The following is a 24,900-nucleotide window of genomic DNA, read 5'->3' on the forward strand; positions in this document are numbered from 1 at the left end:
CTGACTCGCTCGTATCGAGTTCATGTAAACAGAGAGTCGTCGAGATGGGCTGGCCTTGCTGAGCTCGATTCTCTGACTCAAACCACCGCTGTCAAGGAACACCACCTAGATAGGTTCACGTAAGCAAGGCTATGTCGAGCCGCTGATACTGAAGCCAAAGAGGATGGAGAAGCAGAACCGAAACCGAAACTGGTCCCAGGTCAGTGATTGATGTATGACCACGCACTGCAGTTTAACAGAGTGCAATTACGCATGCAAATAATTGGAAAACCTTGTTTCACTTTCTGAATTTCTCATAAAGCTATTATTTCAGGGCAAACGAAAGTTGAAGATGTCTGTACGTTTCTGAAGATCGTAAAATGACGTAGTCGAGTAGTGTGTGTGCCAGCCGACGGCGGCGCGTCTTTCCGTTCGCCCGAAAGTGCAGCAGCGGAAGTTCCGGTAACGTCACTTCAAACATAAATAGTAAGAAAACAAAAGTTACATCCTATATGTTTGTTAAAACGTATTGGAATTATATGTAAACCAAAAAAACTTTGTTCAGAAAATGTTTTTGCTGCAATAAAACTTGCTCCCAGCAATCGACTTTCTACATCGGCTGCGTTTGTCGCGCCGCCTTTACTGCGTTGAAAAATAAAAGAAAAGCAGCAAGGAACTCGCGTGCGTTGTGGTGTGATTCACAAGGTTGGACTTTCTGTTGACAAAAAAGGTACTTTTACTATTCCTAGGGCATTTTCAGAATAAAGGTGGAAACAGCAGGCAGTGTTTGCAAACATCATAGGGGGCGTTCTAGAGTTGCCTACGGAACAGCGTGGTCTACTCTGTTGTCTGCTGCGGTACGCGTTTCGCTTTCGACCGCGCCATTTGTGAACTTTTCGTGTAAAGCTGTGTAGGTTGTCTAATTTGAATGATCGCATTAGCGAGTAAATCTGGCATACGCGGCAGCACTGGCAGCACGTCGGACTTTGAGAAGTTTGTGCAACACCCTGCAGGCGGAGGCGCCTGTTGGGAGCATGCCCGCATTCGCCACATTCATCGTGACGTTTTAAAAAAAAGATAGCTTCTAAATGACGTTACATACTCTGTAAAACTTTTCTCCAAAGCACTCGCCAACTGCTAACGAACGAGCGCCGTGATAGGTAGGGTGTGAAATGATAAAAATATACCTGCAAGTTTTGTTTAAATGCGTCGCACTCCCGCCCGGTACCTCCTGCCTAAGCTGACTGCCGGGTACCGCTGTTTTAAAAATACATGCCAATGAAAATGAAGTTTCATATTTTCACGTTCATGTGCTCTCGGGAGCGCTGTAAACATTTCTGAAAGCAGTACGTACCTTGTAGCATGTCTTCGATGCACTCGTGCAGGCAGGGCTCATGCATCACCCATAACATTATTTTTCTGTGTCAATATAGTCACATAATCGCTCAGGTATAGCCCACCTGACAAATAATTTCCAACCATACTAGAAATTTAGCACAAGTAACCGCTGTGTTTTGCGTTGCAATAAGTCAGCCACTGTGTTCCTATACATATGCACAAAACGAAATTTTTTTTTAGGCAGAGGAGGAGGATTTATTGACGGGAAAGGCAGAGAGGTTGGCCGGAAAAATGAATATCTGTCCTGCTACTCAAAATGAATGAATGAATGAATGAATGCTCCTCCCGATGAAGACCTTAGCTTCGGTTGGCAATGCCTCCGGGATGTTTCTGCTTCGACAACGGGCACTGTCGTTTTGCGAAGCGACATTCCCAGCGGAGAAAGGGCCTCGGAGTGGGTGAAATGTTACAGTGCTGCTGCGAACACATCATGCATCATCTGCAGCGCCCAAAAGGAGGGAAAATGTCAAAAGTAGGTCTGCATTGTTTACTCCGCGCTTTCTGCAGTTTGGCAACACATTAAAAAAAAATCTCTTTAGTAGTTCATGAAAATCCTCTAAGATAACAAACTGCCAGGCAATTTAATTATTGCTCTCTGCAAATTATTTTAGTCAACGTTAAGTGTCCAATCCAAACCTGAACAGTTAGCTAGAATCTAAATGTGCTACCTAGAAAATTGAAGAAAGTGGTGTGTTATAGAATGAGCATGTGTCCTTTGCAGAATGGTGTGTCACAAAGTTTGGAGGTGCCACCTTCATCACCTCAACAAGAACAAAAAATCCTCCAAGTGAACAACAAACTGCAAGGCAATGATCGACATAAAGATAAAAAAAGTCAACTATAACACGCAGGAGAATGACGCATATCTGCGAAGAGACCCCCCGCTGTGTGCAGTGATCAAGTTGCACACTCTGCACAATCATGCAACAGCAAGTGCAGCTGCTCTTCGCCTTCTGCGATGCAGTGAAGGCACAAAACAACTTTTCCATCAGTACTTTGCCGATGGACTTACCCCGGCTGATGCGATACGCCTTCACGAAGCATCTCTGTGTGTTGAAGGTGACACTGGAAGCCTGCTGAAACTTACCAGTGGTGCACTTAACCCAAACAAAAGGGCTGCTTACCATATGTACAAGAGCTGGCGACAGGAGCATTACGGCACAGTTTCCGAACCACTGGGGAGGCTGCAGGAGAAGGATTCCTGAGTATGCTGAACAAGGTAAGCGAAAACAGGAGGAGGTCCTGATAATAGATATCTCAGTGTGAGTGATACAAACTTTTGTACAACATGTTAAAGGAAACCCCCTTTTTTTTTTCCTTGGATGCCACTTGCCAGTGGGAATAAAATGCTGCTGCTTCGGGAAGTTTACTTCTGACCCTCCACAAGGGTTCCTTTCTGTATATCACCCTGTGGCTAACAAGCAGCCATGTCAGTATGAAGGCTAAACCAATTTTGTAAGAGTTTCCAGTCCAGTTGCTTTGCTCAGTGACCACACCACAGCACGGGAGCATCCATGCATATTGCTGCTAAACTAGCAATACAGCAGGACCTCTTGTCTCTCATCACTAAAAGCAGGCTGAGTTGTGATGTCCTCCAGCAGTCTCTTATTCTGTGCCACTTCAACACAAACTGGCGCACTCAGCACAAGTGCAGAGCTGAATTGAGAATTAATAATTATGGACACAACATTAGACCATATGAGACCAGGAGAGAATGTCGTCACTTTTGCCAGGTTGTGTTATTGCAAGCAGACACATACTTAAAGCTAAATGCATTATTACTGCCCTGGAAGAAGTGAAACAAGTTCAAATATGTGTCTCATTAGCCTACTGAATGTACTGATGAGGGTGGACAATAAACAGCAACAATGTAGTAAGCATGATCGCTTTCTCGATTGCGACACATAGATACTGCATAGCAATACCCCAGCTGGGAATTAAAAGCACCTATTAATAAATAGGAGAAAAATTTTCCAGCTCTCACCTTGTTTACACAAAGATGCCAAAAATGTTGCCTACCATAGTGCACCTTTAGCAATCTATTTAATGCCAAAAATTTATTCAGGCCTATAATGTCAGGAGATAGCTTTCTTTAACACAACAAGTTAGTGACAAATATTTGTTCTGTGCCCTACAAAAGCAATATGCCCTAAACTTTTTCAGCCAATTATTAGAAAACTACAATGTAGCACATCCACCTAGCAGGCAGTGAGCATAAATATGTGAACAAGCATATCTGGCTTGCATGGCTGAAGGCCCAACTGAAAACAAGTCCTTTCATAAAATGCTAGGATGACCTAATACAGCATGAAAATTTTGTCAGTGAAGTGGCCAGAAAGTTTTAATGCATGAGGAATGTTTTTGATGCCAAAAATGCAGTCTTGATTATAGGTGATACAGCCATCACCTGAACAGAGGCCACGGAAATGGTAACTTTAAAAAATATTTGCGCTGGAAAGGAATATTGCATGGCCACCAAACTTAGAGAACATACAATACAAGCATGTTTTTGGTAAAAAAAAAAAAAAATTAGGAGTTAACAGTGCAGTATTTTTGGAGCACTTTGATAAAAACTTGCAATGGTGCTGATGACAATGTGTTGAGAGTTCTTTTAGTTTTATTTTGCACATTTAGCTGTCTTATTTTCCTGGTGAGATGAAAGTGGACAGCTAGTAGCGGTACAAAAAGTTAGATTATTCAGGCACCTAACCCTCTGTTCTATAGAACAAAAAATCTCACCTGACAACACCCATCTCTCATTTTATTGTCCTTCCTACCACACAAAAATATTTTGTTTTCATTGAAAATATGCTCTTTGTCCACATGACAGTAATCCATTGATGCAGGAAAACTTCAATTTTCTCTCTGTCTCAAAAAGGTGATAATTTGTTTTGCAACACAAACTATGCTTTCATGTTATGCCATACTAAACCATCAAAACCCGCTTTTTATGCAGGAGTTGATGTGAAGGTGCACTCAGAGGGAGGGGCAGGAAGCTGGGCAGTTCTCCTGGTAACTCCAATCACGAGGCGTGCCCAGCTGCTTGAATAATCCTCTGAAGTTATCTTCGTTGATTCCACGGCGTCATGTGACTCAACAAGAAGCAGCGTGACAGTTATGCTGACAGAGACATCAGCTGGTGCTGTACCCATAGCAGTCATTGTGCACAGCAGCCAGACTACTGAGGGCTACTCAGCTGGCTTCGAGCTCCCGAAGCACAACTTCCCCTTTTGCTTTGGAGGCTGCGAGGTGGGCACAGGAAAATTGCAAATCATACTTACTGCATGTTGTTTGAAAGAATGCCAGGTAATTGCAGATTACATGAGTTAGGCAACATTGGTTCAGAATATGGGTCTGCTCCAGCCTGTACTTTCTGCAAGCTCCAAGAGGCACTTCTTAACAATATCAGCATTGGCTACAAGCCACGCCTACAACTTTTAAGCTTCAACTGTTTGCTGCAAGAGGAGGTGTGACACTCTGCAAACCTCAAAATCTTGGACTTTTCATCTTGTTTGATAAAAAAAAAAATCTGAGTTAATGCAAGCCCATACCAATGCTGCCTAAACTCCTGCTTGCCCAACCTGTCAGGTCAGTAGCAGTCCATTTCATTTAAAATTTGAGACACAAATGAACAAGCTATAGAGCTGAAGTGTCTGACATGTGAACTACACTGTGTAAATGTCACCTCTACATTTAAATATCAAGCTGGATATAGATTATGCATGCACAGAGTTAGGACCCTTTCAGTAATGCCATCAAAACCGAAGTGAAAAATATCATCATAGCAACACAGGGTAATGTAGCAAGGTTATCTGGTTATCAACTTATCCGGCACCCGCATATATCTGTCATGGGAATGACTTAGCTGTTGCACAGCTGTCAGTATGTGGCTATTTCTTGTCTGCAGGCACCAGAGACTTTCATGACTGACAACAGTGCTGCTGAGAAAGCAGCAATTCTTGACAACTGGCCAGAAGCCAGGCAGCTCCTATGCCACTTTCATGTGGCACAGGCTGAGTGGCGGTGGCTGACGCTTGCCAAGCATGGTGTCAGCCCAAGTGAAACGAAGTCATTGATGGCCATTTTTCAAATGGTATGGAATTTATTCATAATCAGTGATCTAAAATTTGAATGCATACAGAAACAGCAGTGAGTGAATGATTCAGAAGAAAAAGTTTTATGGTTTTATGGGGGTTTAATGTCCCAAAGTGACTCAGACTATAAGGGACGCCACAGTGAAAGGCTCTGAAAATTTCGGCCACCTGGGGTTCTTTAACATGCACTGACATTGTACAGTACACAGGCCTCTGGAATTTCGCCTCCATCTAAATTCGGCCACCGCGGCCGGGATCGAACCCACATCTGATGGTTGGGTCAGCAGCCAAGCACCGTAACCGGCGAGCCACTGCGGTGGCAAGGCCAGGTACTGTGCCACTGATACTACGTCACAGGACGATGTCTCACAAGTCGCATAGTGCATGCATGCTGTGCAGGCCTATGGTATTTGGTTGAAGAATGGGTGCTATAGCATGTCCAGTGCATGACGACACAGCCAATGCATTGACCACTTGTGTTTCAGTTTGTAGGCATCATACACACACTAAGTAATTGCAAAAAGTACAGCCAAACACAGCAGAGCTTTTGCCTCTCAATTCAGCATATGAAAGATGCAATAAAAAAATTGTGGGGCTACTTATGCAGCACAGTAGCGGCAGCATAAGTATCAGCGACAAGCAAGCATAATAAAGACCATTTGCAACTGTGGCGAGAGACAATAATACTGTTCAGGTAAGGAGCTGTACTACATAACCTCATGATCGTAGATAGCGGTATACAGTCGAGCCCACTTATAATGAACTTGACGGTCATGTGGATTGGGTTCGTTAAATCCAAAGTTTGTAGTCAGTGGACTTGCCCCATTACAGCTCAAAAATACAGCCAGAGAAAAGTGAAAGTTATTTCTTTAAAAGGTCTGCTGTGCATGCCTGTTTCTTCGAAGCAGACCCTATCAAACCGCTTTCTAAGCTCTCCAGAACGGTCATGTGCTCGTGGCCAAGCCCTAAGCAGCAGACGAGCTGTTTCAATGACGTGGTAATACCGTTAGTAAATGAGGCACTCACGGCAACTGGTGAAAGCCCTCGTCTTCAATCCTCAAAAACGTTGTCAGGGTGCAGCGACAAAGCTACTGCAGCGCATGAGCACTCATAATGTACAGTATACATGACCCTTCTGTAAAGCTCTCAAGTAACGCATAGAGCTCCAAATAAAGCTATAGCTTGCCGTGACTACTAGGGTCTTGAAGCAATCTTTCCACCAGAATACAGTCGAATAGGCCTATAAACTAGATGGAAAATAGCACCTTACCAAAAAACAATGGCTGCTACTTTCAATCATACGGTGCACACTGTTCGAGAGCTCTAAACAAGGGTGACACAAGCTATATGCTGTCTACGAATTGCCTGGACGCGGCAGCCGCGCAGAGAGCAGAGACCCGATTGGACAAGTGATGAATCACGTGACTGGGTGGGCCGGAAAGGCATACCTCGTGACTGGTATTCAAGCTTCTCAAATCGCTGTCATTGACTAGGCACCGGCCATGTGCAGCAGTTTGCTTCCAACACTGCCCCTGTCTAGAGCTTACCATGCTTCTGTTTCCACTTTAAATGCTTTACCCAACAGGTGTGCACGCAAGCACTGACCCAACACCCTGTAGCCTGTTGGAGCACACCTGGCCGGTAGTTTAAGTTTCAAATCCACTTTTTTTTTATTTATTTATTTCGGGGGAGGAAGGGGGAGGGAGAGACAGCTACATTTTCTTTGGGCGATCACAGTAGCGGGGAGGCTGTGGGAGTGAGCTTACAGCGCCTCCTTGTTAGTTATAACAGAGTTATATAGCCAAGGTCGTTCGTTTTATCGAAGATGCAATGTCATAGCCCTAATAGATTTTTTGACGGTAGCTCTACCTCATTTGTAATAACTGTTAGTTATAACTGCAGTCGTTATAAGTGGGCTAGATTGTATTCATGATTTGGGAATTAATGGAAAACTTGAACAGATGGCTGGCATCAAATTATCCATAAAAACCAGCAAATCTGGAAAAGGGAGCCTTGAAGTGATTCAGCAGGCCTGTTAGGGTTATGTCTCCGGGTGCTGCAAAATGGCACAGTAGCAGGTGGAACTGATTCTTCGACCTTCTGGTGTCAGCTTTTTTATTTACACAATCCCACCGATGCCAAGGAAAGTCCTGAACATGCACTTGACTTTACACCTGTCTCACCATTCACGGCAAGTATGGACTCTGCCCAGAGAAGATGGCTGCTTTCTCTCAGGGTCATAAGTGTAACACCAGGTAGCCCCAGCAGTGACCTGGAACAAAAAGTTTGTACATTTATGACAATCCTGTGTAGCTCCATGCAGATGTCAATGCACTCCCTCCCAGTTCTGAAGAGTGGTCAGAATCTGGATCACAAATATGGCAATAAAATGACCCATAACAAGAGTTAAAATCTGCTGCCGTGCTTGTAACCAATTCAAGAAGTTGAATTTTGGTAACAGCGTTTCATAGAGGTCTTGCAATCCTGCATGAATGCTTGCTCAATCATTGCCAAGGCCTTCATGAAACTTTTCCTAATGTGTGCCCAAAATTAACGCACCTGCTCATTCTTCCTGGGATCTGTAGCCCAAATTGACAAACTCAACGTACGTTTGAATAATTGTAGCAATTTTGTTCTTGTTCATAATTGAGTGAAGTTTTTACTATTCCGTTGAAGCTATACTAGTGTTTCCTCCTGCTGCTGGACTGCAATACAGCAACCGCTCTTGAGATGGCAGCACCAGTGATGAAAATTTTGGACAGTGACTAATAATAAAGCTAAGCTCTTAGACTGCATGTAAATGTTTGGAATGCACTTCTTATAACTTGGCTCATAACTGAAATATGAAGTTTTTTATGTACTACGCTAGTGTTTAAGTGCTTTTGATCGGCGCTATTCCTTTTTTTTTCTTCTTGCAACCCTGCAGATCATGCACGCTGATAGTAGAGGCATTGGAGGCCACCAAGCAAGGCCTTCGCTCTCAAAAGCACGAGGGCTTCATCACCCTCACTGAAGCGCTACTGGAGAAGGAAGAAGAATGGGTGCTGCTCTTCCGACTGTCAGCAAAGACACGAGGCCACAACACCAACAACTATTCAGAGGCCTCGATTAGGGTCCTAAAAGACATCATCCTGCATAAAGCATCTAATGTTGTGGCCCTAGCCGAGTTCCTCTCTGTTGTGTGGGAGAAGTATTTCTTGCACAGAATACTTGACCATGCCCACTCACTGGGCACATGCTGCAATATGAGAGGCTTCTGAAGAAACTGCCAGAAGGTACCGAAAACAACATCAGGTGTGACGGAGATGGGCATTATGTCGTCCCAAGTGGCAGTCCAGAGAGCAAGTTTTACACGGTGTACTCTGACATCGGCCTGCGCACCTGCAGCTCTGGACAGCAGGGTGCATTTTGTAAACACTCGTGCACAAAGTGTTTGGTGGGATCTTCCCAAATGTACCTCTGCTGACTTGAGAAGGTCGCTACAACCTTGGAAAGCTTGCGCTCGGAGACAACTGCCCCGGCATTGATTTCTTCGAAGGCCTCCATGAGAAGACACAAGCGCTCCAAAATTCTGAGTGCGGCGAGGCTCCCACCGATGTTCTTGGAACACTCCCTCTACCTCAATAGCTGCAACTACCCAGTACAGCCCTCCAGAAAGTAGGGAAACCTCCAGTGCTCAACCACTGAACCAGGTTTGCTATGGCGCTATACATTTGCAAGACAAATTACGGCAACTCTATGTTAGCCGGAGTCATTATAAACCATAGTCATTGATGACAAGTGACTACCATATTTTCTGGTGTATAAGACGCACCCGCCATATACGCAAGCTGTCATTGAAAAAGTTCGTATATAAGATGCACCAGTGTATAAGGCGCACCCCAGTTTACCCAGTTAGGCTAGTGAGGCTTAATAAACCCGCTTGCGTGACCATCGCAATATGCACCGTACCTGTGAGAAATTCTTAAGCAACGCTAAGTGATTGAAAAAGGCAACACTCACGCCATACCCGCCCACGTTTTAGCAAAAAAGAAAGAAAAAACGAATGAGCTCCCCATGAGTACATCTTGTCTTGGCTTGTCTTGACAATGGCGAGAAGTGCGATTGTCGCCATCTTTTGGCATTTCTCATTACTTTTGCTTGGGGCCTCCGAAACAGCCGCACGTTTGTGCTCCCGAAGACGTCATCCCTGCTGTTTCATGATAAAGTTCACCTAAAAAAAGTTGCGCAAGGCAGTTCCGGTATTAAAGCATTAACCGTGTTACAACCGCGTTACTGGTAGTGATATTTTTTCGGTGAAAAAAGCTTGAGCATGAACCCGAGTAATCTCTGAACTCGGAAGAAAAAAACGAGAAATTCGCATATAAGACGCACCCTTGTATAGGACGCACCAGCAAGATTTTTGAAAAAAAAGCCGCATCTTATATACCGGAAAATACGGTACATTTTTTGTGGTGGAGAATTTAAAATTCTGTGAAATCATAAAGAAAAATGTGCAACATTTTGCAGGAAACATAACACACAAAATAAATACATGTTTATTTCTAAAAAAACCCTTGTACTTCAAATGTACCTTCAGTAAAATAGCATGTGCTGGTTGTAGTTCACCATCAGGTAATACTTGGTATTCCTTCCACTTGAAGAATGGTGCTTGTTTGACAAAATGTCTCCCAGTGACTACTGATTTATCTCTCTAAGTCTGCCATGGTGCACAATCTTACACATGCTGTTGTGGCCATGCATGCAAGCCAGGCACAGCCATGCATTAGTCTGGCCTCGGACTTCCCTCACTCATTAATGTAAAGCCTGGTACCATAGAAGATAAAAACCCAAGAATGGATGTTGAGCATTGTTCGAAACTAGAAACTTTTTGTCACTACCATTAATGCTTCTTTCGAAAGATGATAGTATCATGACTTTTCCTATACAGGACTGTGAACACGTTGCCACTACAGCCGCCACGCTCGACACGTTCACTTGCTTATGTATATGCAGAGGTCTAGCATGTCACAGCATCACCAAAACTGTGTAACAATAGGCTGGCTTTCATGGGAATTAAAAAAAAAACAATCACATTTTTATCATTCTCTCGCTCCGATTGGTGTCTGCAATAACAAAAAACTAAATTGTGGTTACTAACAAGAATTCTGCGGAAATTCTTAATTACGAAATTTTCCCCCCAAAGCAAGCGGACCTAACAACAGTTCATGCATATTTTAGCCCATGGAGGAAGTAAATTTAAATTTAGTGGAGAGGCCCAGATGCCACTGTTTGTGAAGCCACCCCATGATCAGACGATGTGCTTGCACCACCTGCATGGCTCATCATCCTCCTCTCACATGCCTCTCTGTTGCCCACAGCAGCAACAGCCTACACACACCGAATGGCACGCTGCCTCTTAGCAACCATGATTCTGTTGCTACTGGCACCATAAAGAAGGTTTATGAATAATATTGTTACGAATATTGTTGTCGAAATGTGCCAAGACCGGTGCAGTGGTAAGCTTCCTTATAAGGTGGGCAAAGGCGTGGTGTTGGGAGGACCCCCAGGAAAAACTGACATCCTTTTTAAGAAGATCGGTGAGCGGCTGAGCAATGTCGGCAAAATCTTGAATGAATCTACGAAAGTAAGAACAAAGACCCAAAAACTTCGGACGTCGTTGCTCGTACGGGGTACTGGAAAGTCCTTTACTGCTCGGATCTTGTCTGGATCGGGACGAACCCCCGTAGCATCGACGACATGGCCTAGTATATTGAGCTGACGACGCGCGAAACGGCATTTTGAAGAGTTGAGCTGCAGCCCGGCATGACGGAAGAGGGAAAGAACTTGTGAGAGGTGGTCCATGTGGGACGAAAACGAGGGAGAAAACACAATTACATCGTCTAAATAGCAGAGGCAAGTGGACCACTTAAATCCTTGCAGCAAGGAGTCCATCATGCGCTCGAAAGTAGCTGGGGCGTTACATAAGCCGAAAGGCATAACCTTAAACTGATATAAGCCATCAGGAGTAACAAACGCAGTCTTCTCCCGGTCCTGGTCATCCACAGCAATTTGCCAATAGCCAGATCGGAGGTCTATGGAGGAGAAGAATTTGGCTCCGTAGAGGCAGTCTAAGGCATCGTCGATTCGAGGAAGCGGATAGACATCTTTTTTAGTGATCTTATTCAAGTGACGGTAATCCACACAAAAGCGCCACGAGCCATCTTTCTTCTTGACCAAGACGACGGGCGAAGCCCAAGGACTGTGAGAGGGCTCAATGATGTTCTTCTCCAGCATTTTTGCCACTTCCGCCTGGATGACCTGTCGTTCTGCATGGGAGACCCGGTATGGTCGGCGGCGGATAGGAGGAGCATCGCCGGTGTCGATGCGGTGCGTAACGGTAAGAGCTTGGCCGAGGGCGCTGTTATGGAGGTCGAAGATGTCGGAATAGGACTCGAGAAGCGCACGCAGCTGACAAGATTGGGCAGGGAGCAAATCGGAGGGCATCATTGCCGTGATCGCGTCAGTCGAAGTAGGTTCGTGAGCAGGGGCTGCAGGAGCTGATGCATGGGCAGTGTCCAATGGGGCAACTTGGCAGGAGCCAATTGGTGAGAACGTTGCCACGCATATGCCAGGTGGAAGGACTTGGGCTGAATAGCTGAAATTGATTAACGGAAGTGACACACTGTTTCCCCTGATTGTAGCGACAGTATGGGGCAGTGCAACGTTGCGGTGCAGCAAGACATCTGAAATAGGGGCGACTAAGTAGTCACCATCGGCGACTGATGAGGTAGGACGTAGGGTAACGAATAAGGCGGCTAGGGAGGGCAGAGAAACTTGGTCGGGCGAATACAGTCTGGGAGAAGGCAAGGGTTCAGGATCGATGGCTGGGAGATCGAGGTGTAGGATGCCGTGCGAGCAGTCTATCAGGGCGGAGTGTTCTGATAGGAAATCGAGGCCGAGGATGAGGTCATGAGAACAAGGGGTCAAAACATTGAACTGCACCGGAAGGTCATGGCCAGCAACACTAACGCGTGCAGTGCAGAGTCCGTCAACACTAACTGTTCCGCCGTCCGCGACACGCACTCGAGACCGAGCTGGCGTGAGAACTTTACGTAAACGACGACGAAGTTGTGCACTCATGACAGAAATATGCGCTCCAGTGTCGACAAGCGCATGCACGGGAACACCATCAACACAAACGTCTAGTTGGTTCAAGTGGGAGGTCTGTAGAGGATTTGTGGGCCTGGTCGTGGATGCAGCGTCACCTCCGGGAGCTGCATCAGCTAGTTTTCCAAGTCAGAGCGGTCGTATGAGGCTGCAGCCGATGATCGAAGGGACTGCGGGGATCGGAAGCGGCGGCCTCGTGGAGATGGAGAGCGGGAAGAACGACGGGGTCGGGAGCTGGTGAGATCGTTGGCCGAATCTGATTGGTCATGAGGTGGTCGGGGCGGAAAACGGCGGGGAATATCTGAACGGTTGTCGTAGGAGAGCTTGGTGCGAGGAGTCGGAAACCATCTATTGCGGCAGTGCCGGGAAATGTGACCGACACAGGAACAGTTGAAACATATGGGGCGATCATCAGGCGTGCGCCACTCTGCTGGATTTCGGTAGCGACGAAAGTTCGGAGCCCTGGGACGGTAAGCATTCCTGGTTGGTGGCCGGACGCTAGAGTTCCCGATGGAACAGATGGCAGGTGAGAGATTCAAATTTGCGAGTTCCTCTCGTACGACGGCTTGAATAAGGGACACATCGGGCAAGGGGTGACTGGGGATGGTAGGTTGGAGGGCCGCAGGTGCACAGGCCTCCATTTCGCGGCGAACGATCCGGGTGACTGTGTCGTTGATGTTGAGAGGCGAAGTGGGAGGTGGGCTAGTTGGCGGCTGCTGCAAAACACACGAAGATGTGGCGGCCGTATGGGGAAGTCTTTGAAATTGTGGAAAGATGTGCCGGCTCTTTACTTGCTCGAAGAGACGGCACTCCTTAATAAGGGCATCCACGGTATCACTGCCTTTGCAGAGAAGTAAATGAAAAGCGTCGTCCGCGATCCCCTTTAGGATGTGGCCCACCTTTTTCGATTCCGACATGGAGTTGTTAACCTGGTGACATAAGGCAAGGACGTCTTGAATATACGTGATGTAACTTTCACAGGTGGACTGAGCACGCGAGTCGAGATGTTTTTGGGCTGCGAGCTTCGAAGCATCTGGAGGTCCGAAGAGAGCGCGAAGCTTTTCTTTAAAGGTGTCCCAACTCGTTAATTCGTCTTCATGGGTTTCGTACCATTGCCTCGCTGTGCCAGACAAATAGAAAATGACGTTGGCCAGCATGACGGTGGGGTCCCACCTGTTATGGGCGCTGACGCGTTCATACATCGAGATCCATCTGTCGACGTTTTCAGTTGAGGCACCGGAGAAAATGTCGGGGTCACGGGGATGAGCCATGACCATGAATGTAGTGGCAGTGGGACTTGGCGAGTCACCGGGCTGCGTCATTGTAGCGGTCCCGGTGTAGCGACCGCTGCGAAGCTCCGTGATGGAATAGGCCAGAACGAGAGGAAGGGGAAAGTCCTCACCTCCACCAAGATGTTACGTGGCAGGAGGCGTTCACACCCCGCAGAACACTGGTGCAGTCACACTGAACACAACACAAGCACAGGGCGCACCGGACGCCAAGACACAAGCCACCGCGCAGGATTCAGAGCCCGAGCACGCGCCAAGCGCCCTCTCACTTCGTCTGCCTCATCGTCTCTGAGTCGACCCGTAGCAATATGTTACTTCTACCACATATGCATCACAAAACTTCGCTCATTTTTCGATGGAAGAAAGCTTAACGAACCGTGTCATGCCAGTATCTTTGACAAGTATCAGAATCACACAGCTCAGCTTCCTCTTTGCATGCAACAGATTATAACAATCAGCCCATGGGTAGGCAAACAGCAGCCTTTAAGCAAAAAACTGTTAGTTTAGTTTGTGTGTGTTTCAGGAACTGGAGGAAGACCCTTTTGAAGCCCTCATAGACGCCTTTCGGCACCTAAAGGCTGAAGTTAACAACAACCAGACATGCATGAAGCACACAGCCAGACTTGCGAAAAAACTGAAAAGCCTTCCAAACAAGCAGAGCTTTGTCACAGCACTAATAAACATGTCAGCTGCAGTCTGCAGGGTTTCAAGGTGCCGAGGCAAGATAAGTGTGCAGCCAACAAGCATCGCAAGGAGACGACCTGGCCTGCACAAAGGCTCGAAACGTGTCCCACCAGGCAGGCCATCAAAGAAGGCCAAGCGCAGTTATTCGCTGTGTCGCAGTGTGGCAGACAATGTCCCAGCTGCAAAGTGACTGTCGACTGCTACGTCTACGTCAGTCTGAGTGTGCCTGTGCGTGTGTCACATATATTAGGAAATTGGAAATAGAAGTATGAACTAAAATCTGGAGAAGAAGAATGGGATGACGATAAGCATGACGTGTATTAATCCAAGAATAAAGAAGATGAAGAAGAGGTACTCGGTGAGGTGGAAAGAGTTGATTGGTGGAGAAGATTTGATTTGATTTATTGGGGTTTAAGCGACTCAAGCTACGCCGTAGTGAAGGGCTGCGGAAATTTCGACCACCTGGGGTTCTTGAACGTGCACTGACATCGCACAGCACACGGGCCTCTATAATTTTGCCTCCATTGAGATTCGACCGCCGCAGCCGTGATCGAAACCGCGTCTTTCAGGTCAGCAGCCGAGCGCCATAACCACTGAGACACCGCGACGGGTATTGGTGGAGAAGAGAGCACGATGACGACAAAGGCAAGGATGACGTGTACCAACGACGAGGCTATAAAAGCGCGAGGGATAACGTGGCACAGGAGGGAAGAACAGAGAAGTGGAGGCTCCGGCGGGTCAGGAACACCTTAGCTGGAAGAGAGCAACACCGTCTACTGCTCCGGTGATCTCGACTTCTATGGCATCGCACCGTAGACTACCTGCCATTCCTAAGCTCGATCCGGGGGTCAACGGCTGATGGAACCACTTGCTACGGCCAGGGGTGCCTCCAGCACTGTTGCCACCCATCCGGGTGGTGCCCTCCATGCCAACATCTCTAGCAACGCCTCCACGAGCACTTGGACCAGGAGCTCGTACGACGCCGCTAACGCCGCCACCAGCGACGCCAGCCTGAGCACTTCGAACGCCGCCTCGACGCCAGCTAACTAGATGCCACTTACTGGACCCATGCAACGCATCAGCAGCACCGAACCGTGAGCACATACGCCAAACACTAGTAGACTGGCTGTTCCAGGGTCATGTATAGTGGTAGTCTTTATGTTTTGTGTTAGCTTTGTTAGTTAGTTTTGTGTGTTAGGGTTTGTGTCGCGTAGTGTGTATTAAATGTGCGTCTGTGTAGGTACACCTGTCGCCTAGTCCATTCTTTCGGCCTGAGCGTTCTCGGGGAGATCCGTGATAGTGTGCCCATGGCAGAATCGTGTATACTGAAACTATACGACACAATATATATACGAGCGGGAAACAACAAAAACAACCTGCAGCGCGAGCTATATCTGGATCACGGATTAATCAACTCATCAAGCACATCCACAGTACCAAGCAACAGTGCCCTTCCGTACGCTTGTGCCCAGAGACGAAGGTACTGGTACGCCCCACTGTGAACGAAGCTCCCAACATCCAACTTTTAGATTAGCTTATTTAAGGCCAGTGCTTGCACTCCTTCGTCTCCATCCTATCCGCGACTAAATGACTGCCACAGCTAGTGCTTCAACATCGTATTTGTGGCGTGCAAGTTCTGACTGTCGCACTTAGTTGGCACCCATTGTTGAAGAGGCACCGTATATTTTAAGTGTTTAACATCATAAGGGACGCTGCCCAGTTTGCAGGAAATATAATGCTTTAGATTTTCACACGGCTGTGTTGGGTTTTCTGACAGGTTACCTTTTCGCTGGTTGGTTATCGCCGCAGCCTTGTCGCCAGACGCGTACACTTGAGTTGGACATGAACTGTGGTTTGAGGAAGCTGTCGTGGCGTCCCGGCGATGACGCTCACATGTCGTTCGAAGCGAAAAACTACGCTTCGTTCCGGGCATCTCTTGTGGCGGGGCTCTTCGCTGCATGGAGGATGGAGTCCGCTGTGTGGGGCACATCGAGCCTACGTAGCTCGACTCGCTGATCGCAGTCACCGAGGGTCAAACCGTGGTAAGCGTAAGTGTTTCATTAACTTACATAGAGTAACTTTGAAACAATAAAGACGGAAATAAATTAATTTTGCAGCGAACTTAAACCGGCACTGCAGAGGCTGCAGAGCGCCAATACGATTATACGATCGGATCGGATTGGATTGAATACAACGTCTGACTTGATGGCAATCACGATGCTGCTGCCGCGCCAATTTCGTGATCGATGGAAAACTGGCACTAATCGTAACCTATTTGTTCTACAATTTTGCGAACTATTTTATTTTATACTTATTTTACAATATGCACTACTTTGCGTGCATTTTTTGAAAAAATTGTTCCAAAACTGCTTGTGTTATTACTCCGCCAAATTGGGCAGACCTTGCTTTGTTGGTTGGCCTGTTGGTGGAAGATGGCTGCCTCCAGGGTGCAAGATGCATTTCTTAAAAATTTTTATGCGCATTGCTCAATGGCACATTGCTTGGCTGCATCTTCGCAGTCTTTCAGCAGCGATTTCTAGCAGTTCCCTTTGTAATATGACGAGGCATTTCTTCTTAATGTCTGAAGTAAGCCCCCGCAAATGCTTTCAGGCGCTTCATCGCATAGATTTTGTGTATTTCTGGAGGCATTGCGATTTCAGCGATACAGTCCGCCGCTGCTGGTCTGTATTTTTTACCCTCCAGTAGCAAACCTGTTGTGTGCTCTACTTCTGGTATTTGGTGACTTCTCATCACGACCTACTCTTCTCTGTATCCCTCATTAGATATCCACCGCAAAACACTACCGTCGTGATGTGGTGGCACGTAGTGGAAGCTGTGACGCCAAATAAGGTTTAGTGGACCATTGTAGAGGTGGATTAAATTTTGTTGTTGTTACATTGTCAGGACATGCTCAAGTGCCTAGCACGTGCATTGTGGTGAGATATTGGTACCGACTTCAAATTGGAGAACCGCAAAATGCTTTGGTCACCTTGTGCTGAAGAACGTGCTATACATAGCTTGCACCGACGTCACATCCGGTGGCAGTCGGTTGCGAGTCGGCCATGCTGCCGAACCACTGTCAGGCCGCCTCTAGCTTCCCGCTGCCTGTGTTAGCTCGCAACGTGTCGGTTCTCGTCCATCCGTAGATTCGGTATGGTTTTGTGTGCCACCCTTGGCTGCTACGACTGTAGCGGCAGCTCCAGGCGAAACAAGAAGCCGATTAACACGAACTTCATCTGCATTCGCAAGATAATCGCAGGCATGCAAGTGCGAGCGCTCCATGACACAGTAGGAATCTGCGCGAGCTGTGGCTGGCTCGCATTAAGCGCGATGATTTGGACCCCGACAACCCAAATTTAATTGTGTTTGGAGTGCACTTTGTGACAGGTAAGAGGCTTGTGTCGTCAACTTAATGTTTACGATGTAGCGAACCACGACGGGCGCGCCTGATACCGCCTAGGCCGATCGCTGCCGTAGCGCCAACGACGACGAAGCGTCGCTGAAAGACGAAGTGCCGCCGCTCTGCACGAGAACGCTTGGGTTGGACTGGCCGTCTTCTGCGCTGCTCGCCGTTTTGTGTCGCCCGCTGTGAACACCACGCCTTGCACCATTTCTGCAGAAACCCCCTTTCAACGAAAACGTGGGAAGCAGTGGCTACACTCTTGAATGTTGTTGTTTTGATTGACGCCATCTAATTTGTCTGGAAACACAAACCCAGACTGGGTCCCGTGTCGCTGCATCCTAGATACAGGAATAGGCAATCCTTTTCGGATCGCTGCGACCGCAGCGAGCAATGACGGCAGAGAAAGCGGCGTGCCGAGGTCGAGCTTTTCGTCTCGTTGCTTGCGCATCGCAGACAGGCTTCTCACCCACCTGCTGTAGAAATCATTGTGTGGTCCCATTGATTCGAAGGCTTTCATTTTTTCCAACTTCACAAAGCTGGAAGGAGTACACGATATCCCCCGTGGGCCACTTCGATGAACACATCAACGCCCATCGTCGCGTCGACTCCCGGTCGCAGCGTGTACGGATCTGTATCGTCAATAATTTTCACTTCGTCTGCGTAGCTACACGCGCCGATCAAATAAATTCAGACCAGTAGCCTTCACTGAACGGTTCATTCCTCTGTGGAGTAGGCATCGCATTCGAAAGGTAAGAAAATAATCCAAAGCGTCCGATGAGTGGTCCGGCATCGCAGGGCGGACGGGCGGGTACGGCCGAATGGTTCGGCAGCATGGCCGCAAGCGCTTGTTGGGGGCGGAAGTGACGACACGTGCAACCTATGTATTTGGCTGGGTCGGATTTTTGCTGTGCTGTGGGCACGCAGTATGCAATACAAACCTCTTCTGGTTGTTTATCGCCAATTTATAAGCGTGTATGCTTTGACATCTTTGCCACTCAGTAAACAAGTTGAAATGAGTTACCTGTCTGTGTTGCATATGTGCCTTCCCACTGTAGTTTTTCCTAACACTGGCACACTATGCATTCGACCAAATAAATGTTAGTGTACCAACCTCAAGAATGCGCACTTAACGAGAATCAAGTGTGTGTTAACTAAACACACACTTGATTCTCGTGAAGTGCACATTCTTCATGAACAGTATTATTATTTCGTGACTAAACTATGAACACTACAGATAGCAAAAACTTTCCTTGTTAAAGGGCATATGGGGTACTCATGCAAGCTGTCATCCAAAAAGCTGTGGCTATCCCATCTTTCAGCACAAGTTATAGGAAACACACAAAACTGCAATATTTCATCATTGCGAGCTCAAAATAAAATTTTGGCTCATAACAGCACGAACAGCTCATGACAAATGCAATAACAGGAGGACTGACATGTCCAGATGTGAGTTGCAGGTAGTGTAAGGTCTGCTGAGGGGTGTGTTCAGAGTTCACTTTGAAGCTAAGTAGTTGCATTATATTTCAATTCCTAACAGGCAACCTGTGATGAAGCCTACTGCGTTGATTGCAGTGCCGCAACACAGCCTAGCGAGGGGGGCAAGCATTTTGTAGCTGCACCTGTGGTGCTTTTCCATGCCACCTGCTCGCTTTTATAGGCATGAGCATGTGTGCTCTGTTGAAGCCACATGTAATGTATGCCAGCTGACTGCGCTAAGATGAGAGCATCTAGGCAAGGGATGTTTTCAGCCAAACATACATATCTAATCATTCATAATGTGGTTGCTGCCAAAGCAGCTGACAGCAGCAGGCTTTAGATGCACATTTAAACAATCTTCCTTTTTCATGAGATGTGTCACCTTACAGGGAGGGCGTCAAAACTCGTCTGCCACCCATAAAAATTTGTTGAAAACAAATGCACGTTGGTGACACAGGTGCGGTCTGATTCCACAAGGTGCCAACTATGCCTGCAAAGTGGCAAGAACCACTATCTGTTGCCTGCGCCTGTCTTTAACATGAACTGCACTAGCACCGCTGAAGGTTTGTTTCCAACCTGTGAAGCAGCTCAAGGAGGCGAGATGCACGTGCGCAGAGCGGCCATGTGAAACAGCTGGATTGCAGTGCTGCCTGGGCACTGCAGGTTGCCCATGAACACAACGATGACGAGTGTTAAATCCTGAATGCACCCATTTCACCGAAGCGGTGGCCTTGTGGTAAAGCATCCGCATCACATTCGGGAGTTGCGGGGTTCGATCCCCAGTGCCGCCGGGTACCCACCGGTTTCTTTGATGGGTACAAGATTTCCCCTGGCCTGGTGCTCAGCGCATGTGGGCTGAGATGCGTGGAAAAAGGGTCTAGGCCACAGCTGCCTTGACGGATCAGAGATATGTTCCCCCGTCAAGCAACCCTAAATCCGCCTCATGTGGTAGAAGCCCGACTTGTGGCCCTTTTCTCATGAATGTGACGAAGTTCTCTGCCTTTGACAAAGTTTGCTTTGTACCTGTCTTCAAGCCCACAGTGATGGGATCTGAAGGCGCAGGCTCCTTTCCCAAGCAATGCAACCCTAGGAAGCCGAGCACCAGGCCGGGGCATGACTTGCACCCATTTTGAGAAAACTGGTGGGTACCCAGCCGGCAGCAGGGGTTGAACCTACCACCTCCCAAAGCCGAGGCGGGTGCTCTGCCATGAGGCCACGGCCGCATCAACCACAAAATAATGCTAGCTAAACTCAAGCACTGGGGTTTCTGCGGGCAGTTTCTTGGCATAATTCAGTCTTACTTGAGTTCGAGATTGCAACAAGTAAAAATAAACAATGACTTATCTGATACTAGGCACATCGTTTCAGATGTACTGCAAGGTAGTATCTTGGGGCCATTGCTGTTTATTCTCTATGTTAACGACATTGTCTGTATTAGTAGACTTCCAATTTTCGTCATTTATGCTGACGACACCACTTTATTCTTTAGAGCTGCACAGTTGCCATATCTCGAAAAACAAGGCACAAAATGTTTGCAGTTGCTCCTAGAATGGTCTGAAAATAATTTATTAAATATAAACACTGCCAAAACGAAGGCTGTGCTTTTCAGGCCTTGTAATAAGTTGACAAATATGCCACCACTCTATTTAAGGATCGGTTAGTCACTTTATAGAAACAGTCCCGGCGGTAAAAAGCTTTGGTGCTATTTTTAATGAAAGCTTGAACTGGAATGATCACATTGATGTGGTGGTGAACAAGCTTTCAAATGTTGTCAGTATTTTGTGTCGACTGAAATCTTTCATGCCGAAGATTAAGAAAATGTTGTACAGTGCGTTGTTTTCTTCTGTTGTAAATTATTGCTTTTTGGTATGGGGTGCCACATCTTTTACGAATATTAACCGCTTGTATCTCCTTCAAAAGAAAGCTTTTCGAAATGTAATGAATGCTCCTCGGCTAGAACACTCCGAACCGATTTTCAATGAACTTAGACTTATACGTTTGCCACAGCTGTTTGAAACTTTACTTCTACGGCAGTATAAAGCCCGTGTTGATAAAACTAATTGTCCAACGCTAAAGCTGTCAGCCTTGCAATGCGGAGAACAAAAATACCCTACGTGAGCGACATTAAAATGGTATGTACCAAGGATACCAACAAATTATGGTTGTCAAATGTTGAGCTGCACTCTCCCATGGCATTTAAGTAAGGAGTCCAAAATGATTAACACCTAATACCAGATTTGTTATTTCTGTTTCTTTTGTTTTCCAAAAGTGCCATGTTATGTACGACTGCAATGCCTCTGTAGGGTGTGTCGGTTTCATCAAGCTTTTCCATTGGTTTTTTGTCGGCACACCCAACATCGTCATGATGTTAAATAAAATAATTCTGATTTCAAGTGTTTGTCAATGCAACTTTCAAGTCACCTCCAAAAGTAAATTATTGAGGTCGCTTAATTATTTTCATAAAGCAGTTAAAAGTATAAGAATAATTGCAGTATAGGTATTTGGAAGAAATTCCTCACCAATATTAATTACGATGATTTTTATGCATCAACGCAGCATCATGAAGAGTGCTTCACTGTTTCACGCTTTGTGCTCAGCGTTAGTATGCAATGACACACTACTTCATAGTGGTGCAAGTAGCTTCTTTATACAGTCATTGCTATATGGACATCAAATGCTCTCCTCGCTACTTTTGCTCTTCTGTGTTCACCTTCTCTGTCATTGGTCTCCTTGCCATGTCCGCTTCGTTTAACTAATTGAATGAAACCTTAAACGTGAATGGCCCTGTGTGGTAATGCAGCGGCAAAACCATTCTGTTGCACGAACCAGGATATAGGTTTGATTCCTGGTCTCACGTACATATTTGCATACATTTTTGCCCCCATCCTTTTTTGATATCTCTGTTCTCTGTGTTTCAGCAAATATTCCCTATCCCTTTTATTTCCGCTGGTCACAGCCCAGCCATAGCTTAAGATAGCACATGTAGCAATTGCTGCTGCAGGCATACATATTTTCCTACACTTTAACAACAACAGACTTGACTCCATTTTAGGGTGTTACATTAGGGACTGGGATTGACAAGATATAGGACATTGCGGCAGGCACAAAAGTGTGATGGGCAGAATATGGCGGCAATATGGTATGGCTATGATAGTGGTACGGATTTCTCTTGCACACTAAGTATGAAAATCCCAGTCTGCACATAATTTTAAAGCACACCGAACAACTCCAGGTGAGAACATTGAGAGCAGCATAAACTGCACTGACTCTCTAAGCTTGCTGAAAGCACTCCACTCCAAAAAATTCAGTAAAATTGTTATTAGAAGATACCAAGCACCATACAGCAACAGCCACAACACATGGAAAACAATAAAATTATGCTGGGTCCCGAGCCAAGTCAGCATATGCAGTAGCAAAAGAGCTGAAGGGAGTGCTGCATGAGCATATGACGAGAAACTAGAAAAAGTAAATATTCCGCATAGATTGCTTGAAGCTGATGGATAGTAAGCTACAAAAGAAATAGCGGACCACTTCAGATAATGCAATCAACAATAAGGTACACCTGGTAAAGCAGAATCTCGGGCAAATCAAAGTCATGTCGAAACCAAAGAATGCTTTATTGAACTTATGCCACCTCACATCAGACGTATGCGTCTTACACATAACTTCAGGCCACCGTGGTGGCTCAGTGGCTATGGTGCTCGGCTGCTGACCCGAAAGACGCAGTTTCCATACTGGTCGCAGCGGTCGCATTTCGATGGAGGCTAAATTCTAGAGGCCCGTGTACTGTGCTATGTCAGTGCACGTTAAAGAACCCCAGGTGGTCCAAATTATTCCCGAGACCTCCACTACGGCGTCCCTCATAGCGTGAGTCGCTTTGGGATGTTAAACCCCACGAACCACAACCCACATAACTTCATGCTAATAAAACAAGGAAAACCTGTTTGTGAATTAAATGCAAAATTGGTTACGGTAAGACATTTTTTATGCAGAAAGCCCAAAGAAGTAAAAAAAAAAGCATTTTACAATTTCTACATAAAAATATCTGTTTGAATCTTAATTTACTGTTAGCAAAGATTGCCACAGCAGATTTACAGTGAGTAAAGTTCCTAAAAGAAGGAAATATCATAAACAAACTGCAGCACATTAAAAGCTAATGGTCTCTGACTGCAGCAACCACTTTTCAACCCTGTGCTTGGCACATGGATAGCCTTAGTTTCTAATGCTCCATAAATCCAAAAACACACATGCTTAACACGAATCCAAGGTGCTGCGCTGCACCATGCCTCATTGCCTGCTCTGCACTGGCATGTTTCACCCTATAATTTCAATATATGCCAGTCAGGCTCTGCATACATTTAGAGTGTATGTGTCTGTTAAGACATTTTTAATTAAAAAAACACATACTCTGTGTGTGTGTGTGTGTGTGTGTGTGTGTGTGTGTGTGTGTACGTGAATAAACAGCTCTTGTCAGAGCTGCCTGTCAATGAGAGGGCACCGGGGTGAAAGCAGTTCGCTTTTGAACTGCGCGTTGAATATTAGGGAAGTTCTTCTTGCAGTTTTTTCAGTACACCGACAATGGTGCTGCAGAGTTTCGTTGCCATACATTGCAGATGTATGCGGTATTATTTGGTGGGTTTACAAGACTGTTAGGGAGTCACCACGAGCGTGTAGTATGCTTTTCAATAGAGAGTCTGCTATCATCTGTGTATGCAGGCTTCATGAGGTGGAAAACTGAGTGTAGTACTCCCAGAACAGTGCCTTCACTTCACTGCTGTGTGCAGCTAGGGCATCAGCACTTTAAACTGGGCAATTGTGCTCGTGCTCGGTGCCTCAGCTCTTGACAGCATAAAGAGAATGAAGCTAAGCAAACGAAAGTGTCATTCTTTTTTGGTGCTTTTGTTCATCTTCTTGGCCTCAACTTGCACTTACGGCGTCTCTCATAGCCTTAGTCGCTTTGGGACGTTAAACCCCATCAACAAACAAACAAACAAACTTTAGTGTTGCGTCAGCTCGCCACCTTGTTCGAGTCAGCAAGGTGACATCGCTTTCACGGCACAGCAACCTGCCAGAGAGAAGCAAAACAAAAATTTAAGATCTCACTTACATTTTGTACCACCTCTATAAGAAAACTGTAGCTGTGCTCACCGTTGACGCCGGTTTTGTGGCCGCGATACTCGGCCGAAGAAATCTCGAGCCTTCGGGTACTCCGGACGTGCGCGCCGGGTTTCGACAAGCGCGCCCAGCCAAGGAGCGCCGGCGGCTGGCGTAGAGATGGCGCTACGCACGCAGGCGATTTATATAGTGCATTGCTCGGAGTAAGCGTTCATGAAGAAAAATATTTTAATAGCGAAGCGTTTTAGTTTATACACTACACTACATACTCGAAGAAACATAAGCGCGTAGTGCGTTTTGTTTTCTTACTATT

General features: G+C 46.4%; 2 long non-coding RNA genes and 1 pseudogene across 4 annotated transcripts in view; 2 read left to right on the plus strand and 1 right to left on the minus strand.

The window, feature by feature from the left end:
- Nucleotides 1–24,900, plus strand: part of LOC149367099 (uncharacterized) — a 434,438-nt gene that overhangs the window by 255,559 nt on the left and 153,979 nt on the right. The window lies entirely within an intron of this gene.
- LOC149367103 (uncharacterized) lies at nt 2,166–14,924 on the plus strand (annotated as a pseudogene). The gene is made up of 6 exons (XR_016284517.1): nt 2,166–2,596; nt 4,334–4,626; nt 5,285–5,470; nt 7,686–7,707; nt 8,418–9,163; nt 14,433–14,924. The product of XR_016284517.1 is annotated as an uncharacterized LOC149367103 (transcript).
- On the minus strand, nt 5,450–24,750 carry LOC149367104 (uncharacterized). Of its 2 annotated transcripts, XR_016284519.1 has the most exons (4): nt 24,621–24,750; nt 24,469–24,537; nt 16,376–16,547; nt 5,450–7,743 (listed from the first exon to the last, which is right to left on the minus strand). It is a non-coding gene; the product is annotated as an uncharacterized LOC149367104 (long non-coding RNA). The 2 variants fall into 2 exon arrangements; XR_016284518.1 differs by lacking the exons at nt 24,469–24,537; nt 24,621–24,750 and having other exon boundaries at nt 16,376–16,765.

The sequence above is a fragment of the Amblyomma mixtum genome, chromosome 1 (genome assembly GCF_055824585.1).
Source record: "Amblyomma mixtum isolate Tamu chromosome 1, ASM5582458v1, whole genome shotgun sequence".
NCBI lineage: Eukaryota > Metazoa > Arthropoda > Arachnida > Ixodida > Ixodidae > Amblyomma > Amblyomma mixtum.